This window comes from Lepeophtheirus salmonis, chromosome 9 (assembly GCF_016086655.4).
Source record: "Lepeophtheirus salmonis chromosome 9, UVic_Lsal_1.4, whole genome shotgun sequence".
Classification (NCBI taxonomy): Eukaryota; Metazoa; Arthropoda; class Copepoda; order Siphonostomatoida; family Caligidae; genus Lepeophtheirus; species Lepeophtheirus salmonis.
The window spans coordinates 28,291,196-28,312,000 of record NC_052139.2 but is presented as its reverse complement, the minus strand read 5'-3'; the positions used below and the strand labels follow the sequence as shown (position 1 = coordinate 28,312,000).

At 33.9% G+C, this 20,805-nt stretch overlaps 1 protein-coding gene across 16 annotated transcripts in view; it reads left to right on the top strand.

Annotated features, from left to right (window-relative positions):
• Positions 1-20,805, top strand: part of LOC121124642 (EEIG family member 2) — a 61,888-nt gene that overhangs the window by 17,125 nt on the left and 23,958 nt on the right. For 4 of the 16 annotated variants that reach the window (XM_071891107.1, XM_071891100.1, XM_071891106.1 and 1 more), the window contains exon 2: positions 11,651-11,837. The exons of the other annotated variants lie outside the window; for them this stretch is intronic. The gene's annotated coding sequence lies outside the window, so the exon portion shown is untranslated. The remainder of the gene's footprint in view (positions 1-11,650; positions 11,838-20,805) is intronic. 16 annotated transcript variants of the gene reach the window in all.

The following is a 20,805-nucleotide window of genomic DNA, read 5'->3' as shown; positions in this document are numbered from 1 at the left end:
AACCGAAAGAGTATCGACCCCGTATAAGTTGCTAATCTTCTTTGATTTTTCTGGCGGGTTTTTCCTTTCAGGTAGTAAAAATGTAAATTATGGTAAACTTATTCCTTACTCGACGCAGGATAATTCACGACTGAATCAGCGAAGCGCAATACTGTCTGAAAAGCGTTTGTAGTATACACTCACACCTTAACAAGGCTTTCATCGTAGGCAATAATGAATAAGATATAATTACTTTTTCCCCGGCCTAATATTTATTTCTCTATGGATGTGCTCAATGTATTTGCAGTGCCCCTGTTCTATCAAAGATGAGGAGAAGTAAAATTGCGGAAATAAGCTCTAGTTGAAGAGATAAGTGATGGTACAATGCGCCAAAAATAAAAATCTATTCTCAATATGCAGATTCCAATAAAAATATTCGATTTGAACATTATAGAGACACTATAAAACGTCTTTGCTGACTTCTCAGATTGCACCATTAACAGAAGTGACATCATTTGAGGGTCAAGAGTTGATATATTTGTTAAATTGAAGGAACAAACTTTCAAAAGTATACTGTTGTTCAACGTAGATAAAATATATTTAATGATCAATCTAATGCAACACAATTGTCTAAAAAGAACAAAAACAAAAAAAAAAACTTATTAGTTGTGAGATAAAATAGGATAATTATCAGAGAAAGATATCTTATCCTTGCAAATATAATGGTTCATTTATTATCTCACACTAAATAGTAATGTATTAAGATATTTTTGATACATTGGATTTAAGTTATAACTAGACATTAGATATTTCGGACCAGACCGCGATCTTAGACCGTAGAACGAAATTTAATTGTTTTCAAATATTGAGACCGATTTTTTCGGTTTTTGTTAATTTGTCCTGAGCTGTGTGTATATACACTTTTTAATTATATTTCATTAAATTAAATTGTAGATAATAAATAATTACAAAAGAAAATTTATATATAATATTATTATTCTATGATATATTTCGGTCGTGATACATCCGACTCTACACAATGGAATACTGTCAAATTTACAAATGAACGATCTCTTAATGAATCGGAAATTTAAAAAAATAATACTCGGGCGGTCTATGGTATATATTAGCACATACTGAAAAAACCAGTTTAGGGCGGTTTGGTCAATAATGGGTTAGGACCCAATTAGTTCGGTTGACTAAAAATCATAACGGTCTCCGACAGGCTTAGGATTTTCAGACACAAACCAAGTGTTCCCAACTTATCGCTGCTTTTTGGAACAAGGAAAATCCGCGTTAAATGAAATTCCCTCTGTACGGGGACTTTATTAATACTCAAACTTGTAAAATAGGAGATATTATTTTTCAAGTCCACTGTTGACTATTTTTCCTTTAGTATAGTGGAGAAAATAAAAACATTTTATTCATCATACATTATTTAAAATAATGTATGCGAAACAAGATAGTTGTAAAATTTAATCTGGGTCGAATAAGTTCATTTTGAATTCATTTCAATACTATATGATTTAAATCATGGGAAACTAATCAATACAATTCAGCAAAATTTTTAATCTCAAGTTTATATAATAGGCAAAAGTTTTAAGACTAGTTGTATCAATTCCAATACTTGCAGTACTCTTCCCCCATGGAAATTATACACTTACAGGGAGCGGGGATCAAATTGTCGCCTACTTTAAACCTTGATAGCTTGAAGACGGCATTATCAAATAAAAAACCGGTTACCAAATAGGAAAGCTAGTCTCGTCAGATGACGATACGTAGTTCAGTTAGCATCATGCCGTCATCATATGAGGAGATAAAGAGCTATAAGTGGAACGAGGAGCTTTCGAGGTCCGCCGTAGTCATGGCATTGGTTGATAATGGAGGTGAAATCTCCAATTCAACGATTGGTTCAACCTTAAGAGTGAATTTACGGACTGTTCAGCGTATCCGTAAGAAGCTAGAGGACACCTGGGATGTTGATGTCACCATAAAGAGGGCACCCAAGGAGGAGGGCGCCGACAGGAAGGTCAGGGACACCGACTTTGTCGACAAGGTGAAGAAGATGGTTGAGGATGACCCTACCAGGTCCATGAAGGCCATGGCGAGGGATCTGGGCTGACATGAGAAAACAATAAGGGACTGTGTATCTGAGGATTTAAGGTGCAGGAGCTACAAGACGCAGGTGGGCCAGATCTTGACCCAGAAGGCAAAGAACAACAGGCTGATGAAGTCAACAAAATTGCTCAACAAGCTCAAGCACCCAAAGCAGCCCGGGATGCTGTGGTTTTTCTCTGATGAAAATAATTTCTGTCAAGATCAGAAGGTCAACTAGCAGAACAACAGGTGGATAGCCACCTGCACCAGCCATGTGAGGAAGGTAATGAAGACCAAGTTCCCTGCAATGGTCATGGTGTTCGGGGTGGTCAGCAGTGAAGGTGTTTAACCGAGAACTGTTATGACGTCGTAACCAAGGATTTATGGCCTCCTAACTCTCCCGACCTTAATCCTTTGGACTATTTTGTGTGAGGCTATGTCGAGAGACATAGTAACAGACATCCCCATAGCACCAAGGCCAGCCTGATGGACTCCATCAAGGAGGTATTCGGCAACATGGACAATTAGATGGTTAGAAGAGCCTGCGGCCATGGACAATTAGATGGTTAGAAGAGGCCGTATTGAGGCCGTTATTGATGCCAACGGTGATTATATCGAATGAATGGCTACTTTATACCTACATATATGCTCGTCATAGTTTTAATTTTCAATAAAAAAGTTAAAAAATGTATATTTTGTGTTGTTTTTTGTAGAAAAATATTTTGGCGACAATTTGATCCCCGCTCCCTGTATATTATAGGAGTAAATAATCACGATCGAACTCTTAAACTCCTACATTGTTTAACTTCAACACCCATATAGTTTTTTATAATTTATTACCGCGTTATGCGAAATCTGCGGTGTTTGAAATCACTTTATGTGGGGGCCCCCTGTACTATGGATCAAGGCCATTGTAACGACTTAGCTACATACTCCATGTGAGCGGGGGAATCAGCAAGATATAAATGAATCAAGAGTCCCTTGTCTACCTAATAATACTTAATCTAGAGTAAATAAGATATAACATTTGATTAGATTACAAAGTCTTATAAAAAATGATGTGTCTACTAACATGATTACACAATACATACTTTTGATATAAATTTATACCAGTTGTAAAATCCGTTGGCAAATATTGATTAAACAAAGTAAGTATTATTGACAGATAAGACATGATCATTTTGAACTGAGTTGGAAACAGATTGGTGATGACTCTGAGATAGCAAATTAATTAATAAATTATACACGAGGGAGAAATAGTATTTTATGTAAGGATCGTGTTGTGTTTTTAATTTTCACAAAAATCTATGTGAATGACAAAGAGATTTTGGTGTTGGAAATGTAGGCTGTAACATTACATAGACAAGAAAATACAAAGGACGTTTGAAAAGGGGAATGAAGGTTACTCCTTTGAATATTATAAACAGTTTGTAATTACCGAGTGTTTGAAAAGTCTTGAAATGTTATCCAAATGTAAATATTTATGTTTATACAGAGAAAGTTGGTATTGTAGATTTTTTATTCGAAAAAAGTGTGGATCACCATTATATATTAATCAAAGCAAAAAATATTAATGTTAAAACACACATCATCTCAACCTATTAATTTTTTTTTCTCAAACTCTTATGAGTATTCTTTCATTCTTGAGGACAGCTGAACACGTCATATGAATTGATATAAGTATTGAGTAGTTACGTGTAGTGGTATGTTGGTCTGCATTTATGCGTTTTAGTCTTGTAATTCCTTGGGCCGGCCCTTAAGACCCTCGGTCTTTAGAACTGACTGTACCGGAGCTTCAGAGTCCGAAAATTTGTACGCACTCCGTCAACAAAAATTACTAAATCTATGTAAAGAAAACTAATTTATAATCTAAGGCTTACATTGAGTGTTTGTAATGTTTTTTTCCCAAACTGGTTATAAATTACAGGTATTAAGACCTATGAATTTATTAAACTTGAAAGTTAAGAATAAGTTTACTTCACATATTTCAAAACTACTCTCTAGTCCATACAATCACAATTCCCAAACATCTCTTAAAGGCTAAATTATTATGTTGGATAGAGCATAGTCACTAGTCATGCTAGTTGATTACATAGTCTTGTGAATAGTCAATGTCGTCAGAGTAAAGTGTAGTGTTGTATTGAGAGGCTGTGTGTATTGTCGTTCCTTGGTTACGAGTCCATCAATTATGTTCAGAGCGTATGAATCTATTAGCAATACATAGATTTTGATCCATTTCATTTGTTGTTAAATCTTGTTAAATATCTTATTTTCTAAACATTTCTTTATACCTGGTGCAATTATTTAGTAGATGTAACAAATAACTGCCTATAGCTATAAATTACATCTATAGTCTCTAGACTCAATAGTACTTATATAGGGTATAAAATATATTACTAAAAAATGTTGTGTAGAAGTCGGTGTCGGTGAATTTATTTTTACCGAGTTTTGCAGTCCTGGTGCGTACTAAAATGGATTAAAAAAGAATAGATTAAGGCGTGTCACGACATCAAGTTTTTAGGAGGGATATTCAGGACTGAATTACGTGTGAGTCTGCTCGTGAAAAAAGCTGAGCCACAAACTGAGGATTTTTTAGGGAGTTATCTTCTATATTAGTTAAGCAAGAGTTTTCTTACTGTCCTCACTTAATTACTCCAGGGTATGCCGTCCAATACCGCTCGTGGTACCTATGAAGTACAAAGTATACATTGGGATTTTTTTCCGTTTCTTGTTTTTTCTTCTAGAATGTTTTTATGTTACGGCCCCACAATTATGTACAACGCAATAACAAGAGCACAATTTTTTTTTGTTCCTCTCCGTCAATCAAAAATTCCATAACAATATTATTATTGATTTGGTAACTCTAAATACAACAAAGCATTTATTTGACTTTATGCCCTGTGTGTGTCACCATCCTCCACCAATTATAAATATATAACGAGGAGGTTGGGGTGGGGGGAGAATGCTAAATAAAGGCCTTCCCTTTTGCCCAGATATATTTTCGAAGGGGAGTATTTACTGAAATACAGACATATATATATAGATTTGATTGTAGCAGCGTGAATATCGAATAAATAGGTATGCTATAGGTTTGAGATACGGTCTGAAACCGAATTTTACCCTGGGTTTTTTATGATATTTCGTCGTTTTTAAATCGTGGATATATTTTTTCCCCACTCCTGATCCATCATTTTCCAAAGATTTTATCCTGAATGCCAGGGATAACCAAAAATAAGTTGGTAATTACTAGACTCAAAGTGTTTGAGCGATTTTTTTTTTAATTTTGAAAAAGGATCACTTAAAATATGAAGTGTGATTTGTATTTAAAGAAAAGTACGGTTTTACATTGATGATTTAAAGGAATAAATGCTACTTTATATTATTCATAAAGACTGTTCAACGTCCACATTCATAGCTAATATATTAAATAGAGGCATCAAATCATCACCACCATTGAAAATTGCTCAACTTTATAATTTGGCGCAAAAGTGTTTATTATTTGTTCCAAAATTGAAGGTGGACTATTCAACAGTCAATTTTGATCCAAATTTCCCCTTCCTCTAATTGGATGTTGTCAGAATATGGGTCCCATATATATCCAATCATATAATCATAACACTGATTGTATTATATAGATAGTTTTTCCTCCAAAAAGATAGCCTAATGAAGGAGGGTTTTTACAAGTGGAATTTCGCTTGAAAGATGCCATCAAAGAATCATGAAAAGTTGTTCTGTAATCTTACTAGAATCCAAATTTTTCTTTATTTATATGATACCAGTTTAGAAATATGTTACATTTAAATACAAAAAAGAGCAAAATGAGCCATTTTTTGAGCGATTGAGTGAACTCTCACAAATCCTTAGTACTGTAAAAAGAGTTGCTCCTCAGAAAAAAATTTGCCTCCAAGGTAAAACGTAATATTTTTTCTATAATAAGTATGAAAATGAACGGTCCTGTCATTCAAACTGGGCTTAATTTGTAGAAAGAGTAGTAAAGTCCGGTTCTGCAACACATTTAAATTCATCTAGCGTGTTCTTGCTCCATTTTCACAATTCAAACCACCCATGACGTCATCTTTTTTTCATCTACATAACCCTTTTAGATTGAAGTTTAAATGAGACCGATTTAGGATTTGTAGGATAGATCTATTTTTTAGACCGTTCCAAACCAAATTTCTTTTTAAGGGCCTAATTAGTTACGTTCACCAACAATCCTAGGGGTTGGATTTTGAGACCAAAATCCAGGACTAGTTAATAATAGACTAGTGAAACGTACTATTATGATCAACGTACATAATTACTCAGTATTTAAAGAAAACACAAGAGTGAATGAGACTGGTATTTGGCGGTTCAGACTGCCAAATACCGCCTTAGTATCTTTTTTGTCTTCACAGACATTTTTTTATTATTTTTATTTACGTTATTGAAAAGATAACATGTTAGTATTGAGTAGTTATTTGTGAGAGTACTCATGTTCAACGGAGAGTAACAAAAGATGATATCTTCGGGACATATCTCATAATTTATTAAAGCAAAGTTTTTATATTCTTCGACGCCTAATAACTTCGTATACTAGAGCTAGTTGGCAATTGATTTCATAGTTGCTAAGACTTTTTCCCCTCTTTTCTTTTCGTATAGAAGGTTACGTGATATAATAAAGGTAACGACGTGTAGACGTATGTAAACTTATTTCCCCTTGGAATAAGTTATCAATGTGTTGTAACATTAATGTCTGACATTTAATGTGAATGAATAAATAACACAGATGTTGAATATATGTAAATCCCCTCTTTATTTTTGTACTCTTTTCTAATTTCTTCACACTTCTGGAGTGAATATATATACAGTATACAATTATAATGAAATACAAGTACAATGTTAATGACTCTCCCGTTTTTGGGTTAATATTTGTTTACTTATACAGTACCCGTCTGGGAATTAAAGGGGAAAAATCATGGAGGCTTCTGGGTTGGTGGTAAATTTTTTTTTTAATGGATTAGTGCAATCCATTATTTATATATCCAACATTTCTCAAAACGGCCACTTTGGGCCTCAATTCTGCTCATGAAGGCATTTCATACCCTCACAACATAGTCGTCTGACATGACAGCTCATCGCACCTCAATAGCTGATTTAAGGGCATTCAGAGACGAATGGGCGTTGGCACATGCTCTACTTTCCACATATCCCCAGATTTTATAATCTAGGGGAACATAGTTAAGGAATGAGGGGGGGGGGGCAACATTCTTTTATTCAGTCTGCTCTGTTTGACCGATTCAGTAAGTAGCTGACGCCTTTCCTTCTGACATATGAGGTTATAAAAAGGAACCCCATCGCTCTGTGGCCTGTCACAACTCTCCTGAAAGTTATGCATTTAATTTGTTGGATTGTCTTCGAGGGTGTCCTCCTAGTGCTCCAAAAACTCTTCAGTCCTCACTTTTCCCACCCTTCACTTCCCGGCTTCCTCTCTAGACTCTCCCATTTCTTGATCAACTTATTCTTCGCCTAATAAACAAGTGTCTTACCGAAGAGACAATATGGCAAAAGAAGGGCATTTGTTTTCCGGAGCGGAGCATTTCAGCATTTTCCCTCGTTGTCATTTTGCTTCCATTTCAAACGCTTGATGCTCTCTGATTTGATCAAAGCTGAAATTCCGAACCTTATAACTTCTGTCCTACAAAAACTCATAAATTGGCTTTAAATATACGCTATATAGTCTACTCATAAATATTTTATCTGCTAGAGACAATCAGAAAACTGACTTTTTTAGAATCTTATCAATTTCTCATTCTTTTATTGTGGCAATGGATTTTTGGAGTATACAGAGCAATTTACGGCATCTCCAAAGAGTTCATTAGAATACAGATGTTATAGTCCACAGTTAATTATTGAGAAAAAACATTCTAGCATCATGTTGTGTTGACGGCCACATGTTCCTCCTATCCACTTCTAGTGATGGTATGATTGATTGGAACTGGAATATTAGGTGCTTTTCTGGAATCAGCATCGGGGAAATTAGGCTTAATTTCCGATTCCCCTAGTCCGATTCTTAAGTATTTTATGTCTTACTTTATTAATTTATAAGGGAAAAAATTATTAACAATCTACGTCAAGATGCAGGAGACGACGTTGTGAATTTAGAAACTCTAATCAAATAGTTTATGATCAAAATAGGCTCGAATACTGAGAAGAAGCCAATTGAGTACAACGGGAACGTATACAAACGTTTTCTAAACACATGTGGTCGGTGCAGTAATTTTTATTTTAATGCAATAGGTTTTGTTCATTTAATGGATGTTGCCTCTGTAGCGAATGTTTTATAGCATGTATGACACGGCGTTACCTCATTAACCTAAAAATATCCTACGTATTCAGCTGTTGATTTAGTCGTTTTACTTGATATGTCATGGCTATTTAATAATGCATTACATTTGATACATACACAAAGCATTATGTTATAGAGTATAACTTATACTTATAGAGGGGGGAGGGAGGGATGTGTGTTAAGAAAAAACTAAGTATAGCGATTAGAAAAAGAAAAAAAGTTGGAGCGTGTGCGCTTTCTGATTTTTAGTTCATTATGTAATGAATTGTGTGTGCGTGTTAATATCTCCCTCTAAAAGAAGAATTATCGCCCATCTTTGTTGTAAATTGATTTAAAAATTAATAATCAAATAAATATATATGTATATAAATGAATACAATTATAACATTTCTCCCCCATTGATGGTATTTTCAATGTAGAAGGTTCTCCTTTCTATGGCGGTATTTTTGGGTCTCTCTCCCGTCTTATCCTCACGCTCTTACAGAAATCTCATCTCTACTTATATCATGAACTACGCCAAACGTTTCTAAATTGTACTTCATCAGCCCATCCGTTAGACTCGCTAGGATAAGATATAAAATATTATAAGGATTGTTGGTAGTTTTATTTCAAGTATACCTATTATACTTTATTGCATAGATTTCTGATAGACAGTAAGATTATAGTACGTTTATTTGTGTGTCCATTTTGATATCCAATAGTTCCCTATTTACTTTAATATTAATGAAAAAAGGGTTTTTATTCTTCTAAAACTTGGACGTCAACAATGCTGACGTACCAAGAAAACGATCTATTCATGTTTTTTTACTAAGACATTGAGAGAGAAAGAGAGCTAAAGAGGAAGAAAAAACAGCTGGTGGACTAAAATATGTATATGTCATAAAAACTGTTATTAATATATCCAAGGATTTTCTTCAGATTCGTAGATGAAATAGACCGGAAATGACAGACTGTCTCTATATAATATGGAGTGGAAGAGATTTTTCTGCAATATATGTATGTGTGTAGTACATTCATATATTTATAAAATGTTTGGACAGTGTGTAACAACGAAATCCGGGGCAACAGATTACTGGATTTTTCCGGCAATTATGCCGACGAATTTACACCAATTTTTATACAGGACTCTGCTTTCTGCCACACCTACAAAAGCGACTCAGGATGGCCTCCAGATGCACTTTAAGACTGGGTGTCCTAATATATTTAGATATTTCTCCAACTTGAACCAGATGGATTATTTTGTCTAAAGTTACTTTGATGCAAAAGTATTCCATTGCAAATTTGTAAAAAAAAAATCATGGATGCTTTGCAATCCAAGCCGATGTGAGTCATTGCCAGCGATCTCAACTGCTGATTAGGAAGTTTGAGGTAGATTATTTGCTATAAAAGTCATACAAGGCCTCAATTTCTGACAGAAAGTACAACCGTTGACCTGTTTGTTTGATTTTTTTATTGTTGTCGTTGGACACAGTGTTTGGCCTCCTAGCTCACGGGACCTCCACCCCAAAGGACTTTTTTGTATGGGCTGTAGTTGAGCAAACCAGCTACAGTTTCTCCGACAGTACAAAATCCGAGCTGAAGTACAATTTCTGGGAGGAATTCCAGAATCCGTCAAAAGAGACTGTCCCATCTCCGAGGTCGATTTGAAGCCATTATTGACTTTAAAAAATATTTTTCAATTATTCACCTTTCATTTGAAATTGGGGTTTTATAGAATTGGATGATACGTTTAGTAGAAAATCCATTTAAAAAAATAAATAAATGTATCGGTTATTAAATAATCTTGTATTATATTGAGAACCAAAAAATCAATTCATGATTTCTAAACGATTCACTTTTGGTCTACAGTCTAAAATAGCGGTGTTGTTAAGGAAATATCCTTTTATAAGTTAAAATTCAATCTCGGATCGAGCTTGTACCCTTCAACAATTTGAACTCAAAGCCGTACCCTCACATTAGTAAAAAAAGAAAGAAAGGTGTTAACTCCGCGCACATGACCCAATTCCTTTCTAACATATCCATCTCCTCATTAATTTAATCTACAGGTAGAAAAACATATTTTGTACAAATAGATGTTAGACGGAAGGTAAATGCTAATCACTTCTTAGAAAAAACCCAACTTAAAAATATATATATGTTTATATATTTAGACCTATCAATCAAATGGTAAAATAATCTAAATATAGATGATATTTTTCCTAGAACAAAATATGTAGACTTTTAGAACATTTCTTGCCAAAAAAAAAGTAAATTAATTAATAAGTATTCACTTTCAATTATCTTTTAAACTTTTTAATGATTGTTGAAGGGATTCGCCTTTTCTACATACAGTACTTATCAGATAATTATTGTAGCCTATCAAGTTACATGATTATATATAATTAATTGACCTAATCAATTATTCAACAATTTATTCTTTGCAAATGGTGCTGTGTAGAGTTGTCGAAAATATGACTTGCGAGTAAGTAAAAATAAAAGAAACCGTCCTCCGTCTCCGTCCTGATTTAGGACCAAGGACTGCAGTCCCTCTAGTCCAGTCCTGCATATGAGTTCTAAAACTTATAAAGTTATGTCCTTGATGACGTCACGAATATATATTTTTTAAATAAGGTATAGTAATGACAGTCGGAAGGACCGAAAGTCTAAAGAACAGTTCCCTATGACTGGACTTGTTTAGACCGAATGTGTAAGGACTAACAATACATACAACCTAGTCCAAGTCAGGCTTGTCTCATTTCCTTTATTTTCTTCAAGATTGTATTCATTTTGACGCACCACTCATGTCATCCACGCTCAATTTGTGGAGAAAGCATTCTAGCTTGCCTTGGTGTTGACTGGACACATCTTTATTTTTATTCGTAAAAGTATTAAAGGATTTGGTGCCGAAAACCGATTGCAAAAATATTGATATAATCACACCTCCACATGTACATATTTATTGATTTTTAACGAATAGCTATCGGTTGATGTTAGTTGACCACCCATTCTTCTATTTTTTCCTCCTCATCTTTGAGAGGTCATCTATCATTATCATAATTTTGGGGGTTCATTCAGTCATGGTTGTTTTCTGAGTTTGTTTTAAAGAAATGGACATTAGGCCGGTATTTTTTATAGTTATTCTTTTTATTTTTGTTCCAAAGGGTAGGTTTAGAAAAAAAAACTAACTTGATATATATATGTTTTATGTCTTATCATAATTAAACGATGCAAATTATGAGATTACAGCATCATTTTAATATTTATCTTTAGATAAAGAGATGTTGTCTCCTTTCAAACTTTGAATGAGATCTGCTACCTAAAGATGACATCATAGTACAATGCAATTTTACAAGGGCTATTCCTGACTATATCACAACTTTCTGCACCTCTCCTAAGGGAAATCGGAAGAAATTGAAAAACAAACCACCCATGTTTGTTTTATTTATTACTTTTTCTTGTAAGTGATGATTTGTTTCTTTTAAAGTCATGAATTATTATACTACTAATATTTATATACATATATATTTTTTCCATTATCTTCTTGCCTAGAAGCGACGGAATGTCTTTGATACACTATTTTTGTATATTTTCCTTATAGTCTTTGTCAGCAACAATCATTTATTTTTGTGTCTCGTTATTATATTTTTGTGACTAGTCAACACAAAAGCAACCTAGAATGATTTTTTCTTCTTAATACATTTGTATTGTTCAATGAGTTATAATAATCAATTTCTATTAGCAAATTATTCTTGTCGACCCATTTGTTGTGTCGCAAGTTTCCCTTAAGTACCCAAAATGGATCTTCATAATTGATAGATTTCTTGGAGGCTAGTGCCTAATTTTAATGACAGTTAAGCCCTTTATATATGATGTCCTGGGCGCACAAGCTATATGATCCGCGAAATTGATTTTTTTAAAGTGTTTTTTCAAACACAATTTTCTTTCCAACCACTTATCAGACTTTAAAAATAAAACTAGATTATGAAAGCTTGATGGATTTTAATTAATTTAATTTAATAAAATCACCTCCAGTCTCAATTAGAGTCTCTATATGAGGTCAAAAATGCAAGCAGGCCTTTGCCACTTGGTTACTTTTGCAAATTTTAGATAAACTCGTCTTTAGTGTTGCAGGGGTTCCCTTGGTTTGCCATTCCATCAAGCCCCCACACAAAAAAAAAAAAACCATCGGATTTAGACCCGGGGAATTTGGAGGCCAAAAATCCGGCGAGATAAAGTCGTCTAAATAGTCTTCGAGATATATGACACTTTCTTTCAAGGTATGACAGGAAGCCAAGTCCTGCTGAGACATCTAAGGCCTACACTTGGTTTCCTTGTAACCTTGGTTACTCTCAGTTGTTATGATTTCGCTCCCGGTGCGGATTCCAAGGAGGGCTCGGGACTTTTGTACATGGATTTCATTTTTAGGCACCAAGTACAGGGTGTAACAACCTATTGTTCAAATAAAAAGCATAAATAGCTTGCACACCCTGTATATGAAGTATTGTCTCCCTTTTTTGATTTTTGTTGAACATAGTTTTATTGTTTATGCAGCATATTTGTTTGTTCGGCTATCTATTCCTACTTAATTGAACCGAGGAAAATTGTTTGTATTGCTACTGATTACATCATAATTAATCACTTCCAAAAGCAATGCATACACTTCCGTTCACTGGAGTACGTACGTGTACTTACTTAATCTTGCTGACTTGAATGAATTCGGATATTGGTTATTAGTTAGTTGTCCAAGGGTATGACACAACACACCTGTTAGGCTACAAGAAAACTACTCCTCTCCTCGTACGTCGTTCACTTGATTGTTTATCGCAACTTTTCCTCCAACGGCTCAAAATCATCTGGGAGTATCATCAAATAAGTGAAACATACAAAAATGCTATTTATACACTTTTGGATTATTTGTCCCCAACTTTTAAAATGAATCTATATATATACTTTATAATATTAAAATACTAAATTGCATTTTATTCGATACTGTATAATAATATTGCTTAGTAATATTTTTATTAAAAATGTAGTATTTTGTATTTGTATGTGATAAACAAAATTTCTTCATAGAAATAAAAAGATTAGACAATGAGAGAGATCAATAAAAAATTGTATTCCTCTTCTTTTTTTTTTAAACGGAGTATAAGTATTGATATAACTTGATACATCGTTTATTGCTCATTTTATAGATTATGATATACCACCCATGACGCATCAAGTTGACAATAAAATACATAAGGTATTTTTGTATTAGAGTTCGTACTTTTCGTAAGATGTCACTTTAGAAATATCAGTAAAGTGGTTAAAAAAACGCAGAAAATTTATACAGGGCCATAAGAATAAATTGGTGGTTGCGTGCCGGGGATTTTGTCATTATGCATATGCCTGATGGCGTCTCCTTTTTTACGGCAAAAATGTTCTTGGATGCCCAAAACTTTATTGAAGTTTTGGGCATCATGGAAACAGCTGTCCCAGATATAAAGAAGATTTAATTTATAGAGGAGAAACGGTGTTGGCCCGTGACGATGATTTTTGTCCATAACAACATGGAGATTTCAAATGTGGATTGTTGCTCTTATATAGTATACTTCGCAGCTTGTCATGTCCTAGACAGGTCACTGACGTGGCTTTTGAACGCTCACTGCTATGACTTCATTGGGAAGGAAATATAGCCCCCCCCCCTGCAGCAGTTTGGATCTTTATCTGATAGATTATTTTGTCTGAGCTACGGTTAATCCAAAACAAATCTATTGCTATCAATTACTCACCTCTACCAAGGAGGCAATGACCTACATGGCAAACAACTACTTTGTCAACGCTTACTCCTCCTTCCGGGCCTGCATACAGGCCTTGATTTATGGTGGAGTCAAGCACATCAAATGAGCTCTTTTTAACGCTCATATGTACAATTCAAACCATTTTACAAGATAATCCACCGAAAAATGTACTCTCAGTGACAATTTAAAGATTTTTGAGAAATACGCCTATTCCATCTCAACACCACCCTGTATATGCCCACGAAAATTGCTCATTTCTTGAAAACCTTAAGATCTACAAGGTTAATTCATACTTCATTTGTAATGACTTGAATATATTTTTGACAAGCCTTCCTTAAAAATAAATCTATTCTTGGATTTTGTAAATCATGTAATGATGACCAGGGAGGAATAGATTGTGTCCTACTCTTTTTCATATGTTAAATAATTATAATAAATGCATTCATTCATGCATTTAAGTGAGAGTGTATTAATCGTTCACTTCCTAAAAAATTGAAAAACAATTGTTTCCCCATTCCTTCTTTTTTTTGTAATGGAGTTGCACTAATTTTTTATTCTGTTTATAATGAAAAAACTACATTTAAAAATGAGAAGAAAACAAAAACCGGTTATTTTGTGTACTCTTTCTTTTTTATTATTGAATAAGTCGTTGTTGTGGTGTTAGCATCTCCCTCTGAAAGAAGAACTATCGCTTATTTATGGTGTAAATGATTTTAAGATATAATTCAGAGTAATTTTCTTGCAGTATTGTACTCCACTTTAAAGCAGCTACTCATTTTCTCCTCAAATCATATAACAGGCAGCTGATATTAACAATGTTCTTTGTCAGTAGTACCATATATCTCTAACTTTGTTTTTTTTTTACATTACAAACATATCATCCATTGTATAAGTAAACATTGTGGAATTACAATTACTCCATCTGGCGAAGGTCTTTAATGTCTATATACATATTTGTTTCTCTAGGAGCGAAAATGAATCCAATTTATACCCTGTTCGATATCCATTGAGCTACTACATCCCTCCGTCCTCCTCTTTTCTAATTGTATGATATTAAATATTCTTATGTTTCCTCTGATATCGTTACGATGCAGTTATTGTATATTTCTGCTCAATATATTTGTCTCTGTCTAGTTCTTACATATGATTAAAGAAGGGATCTGTGTAAAGAAAAAGCTAAGTATACTGATTTAAAGAAAAAAAACCCCGGTTGATGTGTATGTTCTTTCTTCTTCTGTGTTCATTATTTAGAACGCTTATCTTTGATGTAAATTGTTTTAAAAATGAATATATACGATTTTAAATATAGTTATACTATGCTATTTCATATGTTGAAGGTTATAGCAGCAGTTGATATTAACAAGGGTCTTAATTCAGTAATAAAATGTCTCGCTCCTGCCTTCTCCTCCTGCACTTACACAAAGCCCATCTCTACATATAGTCAACAACACAATTTCAGGAAGACCAACAGGGTTTTCTTTTATAATAGTGAAACTCTATTTTTCTCTACAAAAGTCACATCCCTCCCAATTATAGTTTGTCTAACAATAATGAATTAAAAAGCAAAATAGATGGACACATTCTTTTAAAGGTGTGCCTTCGTGTGTGTGACGGACTGATTTTAAATTCATGCATATATGTACATATATAATACTATGTATTATACTAGGCAGAATAGTATCGAATAATGAGTTTAACGACTCACTGAGAAAAAGAGGATGAGGAGAAGGAGATGATTACATACACAACGAGACAAACTACAAATGGATACAACTATTTGTACATGCGGTGTATGCCCTATGCTCTGTAGAAGGAACAATAACTTCAATAGACATGGGGAAGTTCGTTCACCTTACGAACTTGAAGCAGAGTATAAGGATGTATAAAAAAAATGAAGTGTATGTGTGATGATGTTACATTACGTAAGCGTTTGTAACATGTATAACAATTACATAGTTGTAGAAAATGAAAGACAATGCCCAATGAAGTAATGTATCCTCTCTTTTTTATTTATATCTCCTATGTATAATATACAAAGTTGTATCAAATATGTATGCCCCAGAAAGCTGTAGTTGCTTTTTTCTAGTTGTCAATTTGTAGAGGCCTTTTATTTTCCAAAGCTGTTATACTTCCGTCTTCTGGGAAATCTTGGAAGACAACTTTCTGACAGCAGAACGGAGATCTGAAAATGAATTTTTATGTCCACATTAGTAGTTGATGGAAATTTGAAGTTGGCGAGATCTTCAAGAGTCTTGTTAGACGGAGGAATATTATGATCACCACCACTGATAACCCAACCCAAATGTATTTCGCGTTTGTTGCAAGATTCATTAGGAATTATTCAACAGTCAATTTTGCATCAAATTTATCCTTCCTCTAGTTGGTTGCTGTCGAAATCTGGCTCCTTTATATATCTTATCATATAATCATGACCCTGATTTTATTATATATGTACATCTTTTAACTTCCTAATAAGAGCCTAATGAAGGAAGGTTTTGGCAACTAGATTTTCCCTTGAAAAATATCATTAAAAAAACATCAAAGGCTGTTGTGTAATCTAATTAGGACCCAAACTATTGATATTTATTTCATAGCAGTTTGGAAAAATGAGACATCTTCATACAAAAAACAAAAAACGTAATGAGCAATTTTTCCAAAAAAAGATCGAAGTGAGCAATTTGTGAGCGATAGATAACACAAAAGAAAACTAACATGCTTTTTCTCAAAATTAAGTAGGGATTATTACACTTGTATTCCTCGACAAATTATCATTCATTTTTATTAACAAATGATTCTTTTAAACCGTTTGAGTGTGACTCAAATTGTAATTACAGTAACAAAAATTGATCCTCATAATAAAATAATGAGAAAATGATAGATTTTATGTATTTGAAACGGACCATATCAGGGACAATATAAGTCTCTTAAATTAAATACAATATATATATATATATTGTATCCTAACACAAGCACGTCGACTCAACACAGAACTCAAAAACCTGAACTCCACCAAACTTGTCAATTTTGATTTAAATCCAAAAGTAGTTATGATCTCATAATCTACATGCTATTTGTTATTTAACTACGGCCACAACAGACAATTTGAGGTAATATATATATATATAAAAAGGATATATCCTACTCTCCAAGCAAATGGTCAAAAATGCTCATTCTTGGGTCATAATTTGTATTCGTACTTGCATTTTATTTTTTTGCGCTAACATTTTTTATCTTCTCTTCTTTTTTTAACGTTAAATCTACCGGGTGCGTAATTGAAAAAAAGAGATCTTTAATTTGGAATTGCAACAAGTTATTTTCGGAGATGCAATTACTAAATTTTGTAGGGATGTTGACACATCCCTTCAACCCATTTCTAATCTTCAATGAGGCCTCCATTGACTTTGATAATTACCTTGATGCCCTGCCGATAGTTTGGGCAGGTGGCAATAATATATTTGGGGCCATGAAGTTCCAATGCTCATCTTCACGAATGAAAATTCATATTATTTTGTAGATGATTTTGGAATCGGTAATCTGAAGAATGAATTTTCTTTTCCTTAGGAGTTGGCATTATTATTTAGTTCCTGAGTAGTGAACATCCATTCATAAAAGGATTTTTTTTAAACATGCCCATTATACCCTGGATCACTGCTCATCAATCTTGAGGGTTTCAAGATATGGTCTTTTGTATGGGAGGCCTTCGCATGTGGACAGAAGAAATAGGGGAGCATGTTGGCATTTGGTGAGTATGGTGGCCACATAGTTTTTAGCCAGACTGGAATGTGCGTCTCCAAAAAGACATTTGCTTGCTGTTCCGGTTCAGCATCTTGTTGAAGCTCGTTCGATTGCCAATACCGCCATGAATGGCCTTCTTGAGTCTATAAATAGTCTACCTGATTTTGGGTCTCAATTGGCGCTTGTTCTGCGAATTAGAGCAGCAATATTGATTCAATATCTCTCTATGAGGCCATTTTTGGATTGAAGTGTCCAGATTTTGACTATGCACTCGGTAATTATGTAATTTGTCGTAGGTAAATATAAAAAAGGTGCAGTCATAGAATTTACATCACAATTGCATAATATATAGTGCGGATTATTGTGGAAAAAGTATCAATACTTTTTGTCTAATTTTGTAGGAAATATGACATAAAAACTATTTTCGAGGGGTAAAAATAGTGTTGTGTTGTGTTGCCACATATTTAGAACTGAAGACTACAAGTCTGGTCTAGTTTCGTCCTGCATATCAGTCTGAAAACTTTATGATATATCTCAACTATATATATATATGGATGTAGACACTACAAACGGTATAAATGACAGTTCCCAAGTACTGATAGGACAGGTACTAAGGACCGAGAGTTATTTAACTCCTAAGTATTGAATTTCCTTTCCTTATACATATACAATTATATTCAAAACCTGATGGAAAATTTGTGTGTGTTCATAAAAGACGAAGAGTAACCCTAAGGATCTGTTGCGGAGTTATAATTGTGAGTCATTGTTGGACTCAGAGTAGAATTGGGGATCGAAGTAATTCTAGGAAATGCCCTTGTTATATCCTTATCCCCCTCACCACAGCTGCTTGTAGCTGATCTAATAAAACGTCATCACATCTATGCCCGTCTCCTCCCAAACATGAAATAATAGTGGTCCAGTCATATCTGTCCTTAGAGCGGTGGCTCCTCGGGCCCGGTCTTTTGAATTTTTCCTTAAACATATCGATGGTTAATTGCGTATCTATTAAGAGTATTGCAAATATCTTGCGATTAATATTTATGTTTTAATAATAGTCTAATAAATACGATCGTAGTATATTGTTACTAGATTATATAACTTATTCAATTACACAACGGAATAATTATAAAAAGGTAAACCCTTTCAATGACGTCACGAGGGATTGATTTTACCTTATTGAAGGAAGGGGCTCTACTGCAGTCCCTATAAGGGTTCATACACCACTTGTTACAACCATACCAGGCTATGGGAACCTTTGCAACATTTGAATAGTCGCATTTAAATGTAACTATTCGAAAAGCTACCAATGAAATAAATACAAGCGATGGCTGACATTCAGAGTTCGGAGTAATTGAGATGAATACTAAGTGGGTTTGGAACTCTACCCATATTTCCTTACATATTATATAGAAATCCCAAAATTCCTCATATAGGGGTACACAGTTCATTTATTCTATTCACCTTTTAGTCTGTGACTCTACTTAAAAGATTACTTGCATACATTCACACATATTTGTTGTGGTCGTAGTATAATTGCATTTTTCTTTTTTGCTGGTTTATTCCTGTGAATGTACATATATAAGACAGTCCCGTTTTTGGGATTTTATTTTTCTTCCCAAGTACAAAGACCTTTTCTAATTAGAGGCAATAAAAAAACTGACTTAAACAAAGTTTGAAGCATCTAAGGCCTTTTACTCGTGGTACAGGCCTTTATGTTTGGAAGTTTGTGGGTCAAAGAGGGCATTTAAAGCCTCTTAGACCGTTTCAAACATGATACGACGAATAAGATTATAACTTTATATATCTTTTTAGTATCAGGTTAAAAATGGTGCTAGGTACATTCAAGCCATTTTGCCTCAAGGATATTTCGTCGTTGGCTGGGTAATTGTCCTTTATGACAATTTTTACTAAAACTTTTTTTAAATATATAAAAATGCCAAATTTGTCAAATATTTTATTAAGCTTTTTTTTTTTTTTAATTTTAGAGTGAAAACTTTTGAGAAGAGACTAAATTTAAACAGATAACATTTAGAATATTTAAAAGGATTTTTTTTTACTGTGGTAACTATAAAATTATTGCGTTAATCCATGATGGGGATCCACGAATTTCCATACATTGCTCAAAGTAGACCCATAGCCGGAATCTATTTATTGAAAAGGTATTAATCCAACGTGGTACCGCATCTATATTCAGGCCTAACATGGGAACAACCCAAGTATCTAACACGTCTATTAACGTATTCGTTTAATAGTTAAAGTTAAAGCCACATGATTATCCTATAATCGAGTTTGAGTAAGAGTCTTTCTTATGAACCATAAAACAATCTAAAATTGACCCCTCAGTGAAGTACATCTCGTTACGTTAATATCATTGATAGCCCTTTACCGCCGAATCAAAATTTGTCATTGTAATGGACCATTGACCCTATGATTCCAGGGCCACTGACCATCAGTCAATTTGAGTTTAATATTATGCCTGATGTTGGAATTACCAATTATATTAATCTGAGAAAAACAAACCAATGTGACGTCATGGTATACCCCTTTTTGTGAGCTGATATCTTTGCTTAATCAGCTATACATTTCTTTCTCTATGGACTGTGCATATTTCCCTGTCGTATATCTTCCTTCTAGAAGAAACAAGCTGTTTATTTTACATACTGCCCTTGATTCTTCATATTTTGCATTGAATATCTTTTTTCTTCGAAATAAATGTATAGTTACTTTGATATTAAGTATACTTGCGACATCATTTTTCTCTTTCTGTCTCCCTGTTGCTCTCCGACAAACAAAGGAGGAGGATCGTCCTTGAAAGAACGACAAAAAAAACAACGTAATGTTTTTAACCTTTTGGTCTAGTTTACATTCTTGGGAAGTTCTATATGGTAATTCATTATTCTTCCCTGAGGT